The sequence below is a fragment of the Nicrophorus vespilloides genome, unplaced genomic scaffold (assembly GCF_001412225.1).
Source record: "Nicrophorus vespilloides isolate i.1.1-1 unplaced genomic scaffold, Nicve_v1.0, whole genome shotgun sequence".
In the NCBI taxonomy this organism is placed as follows: Eukaryota; Metazoa; Arthropoda; class Insecta; order Coleoptera; family Silphidae; genus Nicrophorus; species Nicrophorus vespilloides.
This window is the reverse complement of record NW_017096459.1, coordinates 57,595-64,717: the sequence shown is the minus strand read 5'-3', so window position 1 is coordinate 64,717 and position 7,123 is coordinate 57,595. Positions and strand designations below refer to the sequence as shown.

Sequence of the window (7,123 nt, the reverse complement as noted above, 5' to 3'; positions counted from 1 at the left end):
TGTATTTCATTTGAAATTAATGTGGATGCGCCGGGCTTCAAAATAAAATTAAATAAATATTACTTTTCAATACAATTTTATGTGAATTTGTATGTGATTTCTACTATTTTTACTCTTTCTTGATAATTCTATAAATTTCAATGCAAATAAACAAATTTAATACAAGTTTTGACATCAATTATTATTTAATTAAAATTTTATCTAAAAGTAAATTTTTTGCCTTTTTTCATAAAAAAAAATACTTTAATTACAAAACTAAATGAAAATTCAGGAAAGTTAAAAAAAATCATTCTTAAATTTATTTGTCGTTTAAATATTTCTTTTCAAATACAAGTTTTTCTTTTAAATTAAAACCGTTACTAAAATTAATTTTGTTTCTAAAAATAATACAAACATTCGTAATTGATTATTATATAATTGGTTATAATTGGAAATTACGAAGTCGAAGTCGTTGAATGTAATTAGAACAATGAATAATAAAGACGTTTCTTTTACATTTGATTGAACACGGTCTATATTCAGAAAAGAAAATTACAATTAGAGCTGTGAAACGTGAATTTCGAACAATTATCCATTCACAGCGTAAAACTGGATACGGCAAAGGCAAGTGTACATGCACAATGTAATTGATTGTTGGGTCGGGTGGGTTTGCGCAAACAGTTGGGTCGGTGCGGACCAATTGTAATTTGTAAAATGACAAGTGTAAATATCGTCCATATTTCATGCGCGACCCTCTGACCCGGAACACGCGATTCCAGTTAACAAATATTTGACCGTCATCGTCATCGAAACGACGGCACATTCGACCACCTCCCAATTGAATCCAATCAAATTTTTTCCAAGAACTTATTCACTTTGTTTCTTTCGTTTCATCAATCTGCTCTCCGCTTTTAATATCACCGTTCGAAGAAGGTAATTCCATACCACTTGTCGAAAACGCGCGCATAGAGGGAGAGGTGTCTTTATAGACGGAATTAAACTATAAAGTTCAAGTGCCACTTGTTTTTAATAAAACTTTAAAGGCGAGATGCCTTCGCTCCTATAAGTGTTGAATGCAGAAACACCTACTAATATATATTAAATAGTTCGCAAGTCATCCAATCCAGAATGAAAGGACACCTTTTTTAATCAATTCTGTGAATCGACAAAAATAACAACAACAAACGTAAATATAGGATAAATCGCACGGGCAAATATTAAATTTATAATTAAAATGGGATTACCGGATTTAATATCGTCGTTTCCATTGGAACGGTTTCATACTCTCACTATATATTTTTTTTATTGCTGTCCATCGACGAAGCACCAGTATGGACCAATAATGATCATTGCACATGGTCCTATTTTTTTTACTTTTAATATTTCGCATCGAATACCCGACATTTTACGGCCTCGCTCATTATCAACCAAAAGCCTATAAAAATATAAAAACCGTTAAACGAAGGGCTTTTATGATTTTCACTTTTTAGCTAAACCATCAAAAATTATCAGCGTTTTTAATCAAAATCCACTGCAGCAAAAATGTTCATTCCATTTTTTTTTATTTATCTACATTCAACATAAATTCACAATTACAACAATGTAGATATAACAAAAACTTACGAAATATTCAAATATTGTAGCTTGTTAATTAATATAATATAATAATCAAATTTATTTACCAAAAAAAACGGATACTAAACAAAGTAAAACAGATTTAGTATGAGTAAAGGGAACCAAATCAGTTTTTTCAAATAAAAAATAAAAGATCAATTGTTCTTACACAATTAGCCCACAGATAAAAAGTAAGTGAAACTATAGTAAATAAAAAAGGTAAAAATTATATAAATATATGGAAAAATACATAAATAAAAATTATATAAAAGAATAGCAGCTGTATAAAATCATCGATAATTGAGCATATAAACCAACAAACAACCAAGCAAACAAACTAACCAAGGGCACGCATTGAATACAAAAAAAGCTTCATAGTTAAAATACACTATTAATTATATCTCATTAATTTTTTTTTTGACAAATATATTTTAATATTTCTTTTCAATTGAAACTTATTAAATTTTTAGTTTGAATTTGAAACGTTCTATATTATAAATATACAAATTCAACGTATTTTTTTTTTATTATTAAAATTAGCTTTGATAAATTATTATTTATTTCAATTTCCTGAAAAATCAATTTATTAAACAATATTATATTATTTTATGAATATTGTTGAATTTCTAGTTTGAATTTGAAAGTTCTAATTTTAAACTATAAATATACAAATTAAACGCAAATCTTAGGAAAATAATATTTTTGTTTAAATCATGGAAACTTTGCAACTTTTCAACAAATTACATTTTTTCAATTTATTAGTACAAATTATACTACAAACAAAAAGTTTATTATGCTTCTGTTTTATTTTAATAATTTTACATCTTCATTTAAATTTGTACAGAAAAAGTAATCTAAATTAATCCTAAGAACAAATTATCAAATTGTCAATCAATTTGTCAACCTTTTATGGTATTTTTTCAGAAATAATATTACTAAATTGGAATTTATTTTATCCAATCTTAAAGAATATTCTTAAAAATATATTTTTTTATCAATTCGTAATAATTCTTTAAGTTTTTCAATTACTCTTATCAATAAATTAGAAATGAATATATCTGAATTCAATGAAAATAAAATCTATATTGAAGACTTCTGAAAAGCAAGAATAAACTTTTATCAAGTTTGGGTTTTCACTCCGAAAGACTTATATTTCAACATATTTAAAAAAAATAATAATTTTGATAGAGAATTATGAAAAATGCAAAAGATTTGATTAAATGTTTTTAAAAACTTTCATAAATTTATTAAAAAAAATGTAAAAACTCTTATAGAAACAATAATATTAACTAATTGTTTTAATAGACGATTCGATAATATAGATTTAAAAAAAAATTATTTTAAATTTTGAACTTTTGAAATATCAAGTAAATGAAATCAAATAAGCAAAATATAAAAATTAGAGTAACTTAATTTTGTGAAACATGCGATAATTCATTTTGCATTTGTATTCGCAATGTTCCATATTTGCAAAAATAGCAGTTCTCGAATAAAAGCAAACATATATAAGTTTATTTCCCTAGACGTCAAGCAAATGCTAAACAGTTGTTTTCTCGAATGCAAAAGTAAATACACCGAAGCTCAGGTACGCTCCTGTTTTCCGCCTGTTTCATATAATCTTTTCATTTCTCGTTCTCATTATTTTTTTGTTATTTTCATTTTACTATTTCATCCAAACGCGATTTCGTTTCACGTTTCGATTTTACCTGAATTTACAAAAAAAAAATATAAATAGAGAAAAAGAAACTTACCTTGTGCAGTTGCAAGCAGGAAAGACACTAATACACATTTTATCCATAGCGGTATTTTGATGGGTTGCATTCGTTTCATGTCGTCTGCAATATCATGTCTGTACACCACTAAACTTTTTCCGAAATACGGATTTCGGTTATATTATTGTTTTTTATTTGTTTTGTCGTTTCTTTCCGCGAAGAAAACGCGCACTCGATGAACGCACTCGAAGAAAAAAAATCAAAGTCCACCTGAAACAATAAAAAAAAAGTAGTTAAATTATGTTAATATCATCAATATGCAAATGTGCGAAGCAGAGAAAATTATTTTGGGTGAGGAGAGTGTAAACTGCATTTGGTATTCAAATGAGCGGGAAAAAAAAAGGATATTATTTCAACAAAAATTTGTTGCGAACCGGTCATGTTTTCTTCCCTATTTTTGTTTCATTTTCTCTTGTTTCTGATTGTCCCGCATTTTTTTGCTTTGTTTTTGCAAATAAACGAGCAGCTTTCGAATTCTTTGACGATCGCCGCGCGCTAATTTCGTCCTCCAATTAATTTGCTAATTCGCGAATTCAATTGCAATTGAATTAATTTAATTTCGTACGAAATGCAGACAATTCCCCCCGCCCCGGTTTTCAATTACAATTAATGCATGACGCGTAATTTCCACGTAATCATATTACATTTATATATATATATGAATTAATTATTTATTTTTATCCTCGAATTTCGGATATATTGATTTAATTCCACTCGTAATTATTACGTTTGTTTCTCAATTTAATTATACCTAAATTTATAATTGAAAACATTAATTTCACAGATTTTATTTTATCTTTTTTACACTTTTATTTGGTAAACAAAAGAAATTAATGAAAGTGAATTAGATTTTATTTTGATTCAAAAGCAAAATCTTTTTATTAGCCACAAATAAAATTAACCCTACTTTTTACTCCCTTTTAGTAAACTAAAATATATTTAGAAGATTCCAATTAAATAACTTTAGTATAAAATTGAGGATAACTTAGATTAACCTTTGAAGACAGAATTAAAAAAAATTACTTCACACATTTTTATTTCTACAGATTATTAACAAATAAATGTTTAAATAAAATTATGGTAAGAAAATGTGAATAGGATGTCCTGATTATCCTCCAGGATATGGTTAGTGCTGGTAACCAGTAAGCACTTGCAACAGCGAATTACTTTTTGTGGAACAATAAAAAACAGTTCCTGTCTTTATTAAGACACAAGCCCACAAGTCAAGCATTTCCAAATAGATCTATGCACTTCTCTTGAAGTGCTGCAGTGTGCACATCGAAGGGCATATGTCCTGATTTATCATATCTAACTTCTTGTGGCACACATTTTTTGTATTTGTTTCCTGCAGTTTCTTTTTACTTTCTACCACGTTTTATATTTTCTGGTGCAGCACTAATCAGGCCAGTAGCAACTGCTAGACAAAACATCTTTAATGACATCTCATTAGTATATCTTTCTTGAAATTAAACATATGCATTCACAATGGTTGTTACCACCATCTGTATTTGCTAGAAACCGCTAGGAACTTTGAAAATGAAATTTAAATTTGTGGTTAGCAGAAGTAACCAGTTGTCATGAAACGGTTAAGTATAATTATATCTTCTAAATTTAAATATTTTTTTGAATACATCATGTTACTTCCATGAAAAACTAAGAAGTTCTCACATCAACATATTTTCTTAAATTTCTCTCTATTTCCTTAACAAAATAATGGATTAGGTTAATTTTTAATAATAATTTATGAAGTTACAAACTAAATTTATCTTAAAATTTTTAGACCCAATAAATTCTATTTTAATCCTTTTTAAATCGTTTAACAATTTGGTTATGGTAAGTTTTCGATAAAAAAAGTTCGAAAAATAGTTTTGTAGTATTAAATAACAAAAAAAAATCTATCAATTACAAGAAATTTCTTTCTCATTCTAATGATATTTATTGAAATAATTATATAATGAAACTAATAATAATAATTGCAAAGATTATTTATTTAAAAAAATAACGAAAAAGTAAAATAAATAAGGATAATTCTAATTATTCTAATAATTTGTTATTACTATTATTTCTAATTTAGGCTGAAGCTGAAAAGTAAATAAAAACAAAATTCAGTAATTTAAAAAAAAAATAGTGAATACTTTTCATCATTAATTTGCGTTTAAAAGGAGATGTGCACGTAAGAATTGTTGAATTGTTAGATGTATTTCCTATTGTTGTTCCCTATCTGCGTGTTCCGGGTACAATTTTCTTCGTGATGCTGGCTACTAGCATTGTAATGAATTTAACTCAATGTTCGGGATGTCGGAAAATAATTGAATCAAGTGCCCCATTAATAATCCCAAAGTAAACAGTTTGTATCGTCGAGGAAAATGTTTATGTGTGTGTGTATAACTTAGTTTTAATGAGTACGTACTCACAGTCCGTTTATAGACTAGTTTTCAATGTCTACATATATGGAGAAGCGACCGTCTCTTTCCTAACAAACTTTACCCGTATGCTCACACGCATACTCTAAACGTCCATACATTCATGCTCAAACACGATGTAAAAGGGTTTAATATGAATGTAAATTCAGTAAATATCCGGCTGACATTTATACAGCAATACATAGTAGAAGGTTCTGAGTGTCTGTGTCTGTCTGTCTGTATTATTTTTTGTATTTGTTTGCTGCTTGTGTACATCCAAACGTGAATGAACAAGCTCCAAAACCAAACTCATCGAAATTTTCAATTTATTCAAAGCCTGCAGCCTGCAGTCATATATGGTCGAAACGGCTTTTCGGTTGTTGGATGTGGTAAATGAAAATGCGTTTACAGAGTCTCCGGGTGATAAAAGGAGACTTTAATGAATCCGTAATTTCGATTTGGCGTGTTCAAATCCGATGCAAAACATTTGGATTACAAACGCGAGCGTAAATCCCAAGCTCAAACGTTGTTTGACCGTTGCAAACGTTTGAAGAAGAAATAAAACATTACATGAATTAGTTGACAAAGATTGTTGGCTTGTAAATAGAAAACTTCGCATAATCTTTCTAAACCGATGTTTTTCAGCATTCCTTGTTTAAGCATACTTGAACTTATAACAAACTTAAATTATGATGATGATTTTTTTTTTGTATTAATTTTTGATGCACATCTGTAATCCCCTCATGATACATGGGTTGAAAAGCACTGATTTAATCGTTAATTTCACTTGTTCAGTAAAGTAAACTGAAAAAAAAGTATTTTAACTAATATTTATTTCCTACTATGATAGTAATATTATTGATTCTTAAATCGTTATTTGTTTTTTAATTAAATCATATCTAAATATCTCATCTCATCACAACGTTAATTATTAAATATTAAGAAAAATCAAGTTACTACATGCATTTCTTTTTGGATCACGTTCGAAAAGGTACATGAAAAAAATGGTTTTCAAATTAAACTGAAACAATGTATGTTTTCATATTAATATAGTAAAATTATTGCTTCTTGGGTCGGTAAATTTTTAACATGATTTATCAATATTTTAATAGAGCGTGTCCCAAAAATAACTGACATTTTAAATTTGCCGCAATTTTCACTGTAAAACTATAGTTGAGATAAATATTGAGGATAAGTTATAGATCCAGTTTAATCAATAAATTTGAGTCAACTGATTCAGTTGCAAACAAAAAGCGACTTGACACGGTTCCACTTCTTTCTTTGTGGTTATTTTAAGGATAAAGTGTCATCAATTAACCACAACTTATTGGGAACCTCACAGATGAAATTGGGCAC

The 7,123-nt window shown here is 27.8% G+C and overlaps 1 long non-coding RNA gene across 1 annotated transcript in view; it reads right to left on the bottom strand.

Annotated features, from left to right (window-relative positions):
- Positions 1-3,499: 3,499 nt before the first annotated feature.
- LOC108557066 overlaps positions 3,500-7,123 on the bottom strand; it is a 9,002-nt gene continuing 5,378 nt past the window's right edge. The window contains exon 2 of the long non-coding RNA XR_001890844.1: positions 3,500-3,575. This is a non-coding gene — a long non-coding RNA (uncharacterized LOC108557066). The remainder of the gene's footprint in view (positions 3,576-7,123) is intronic.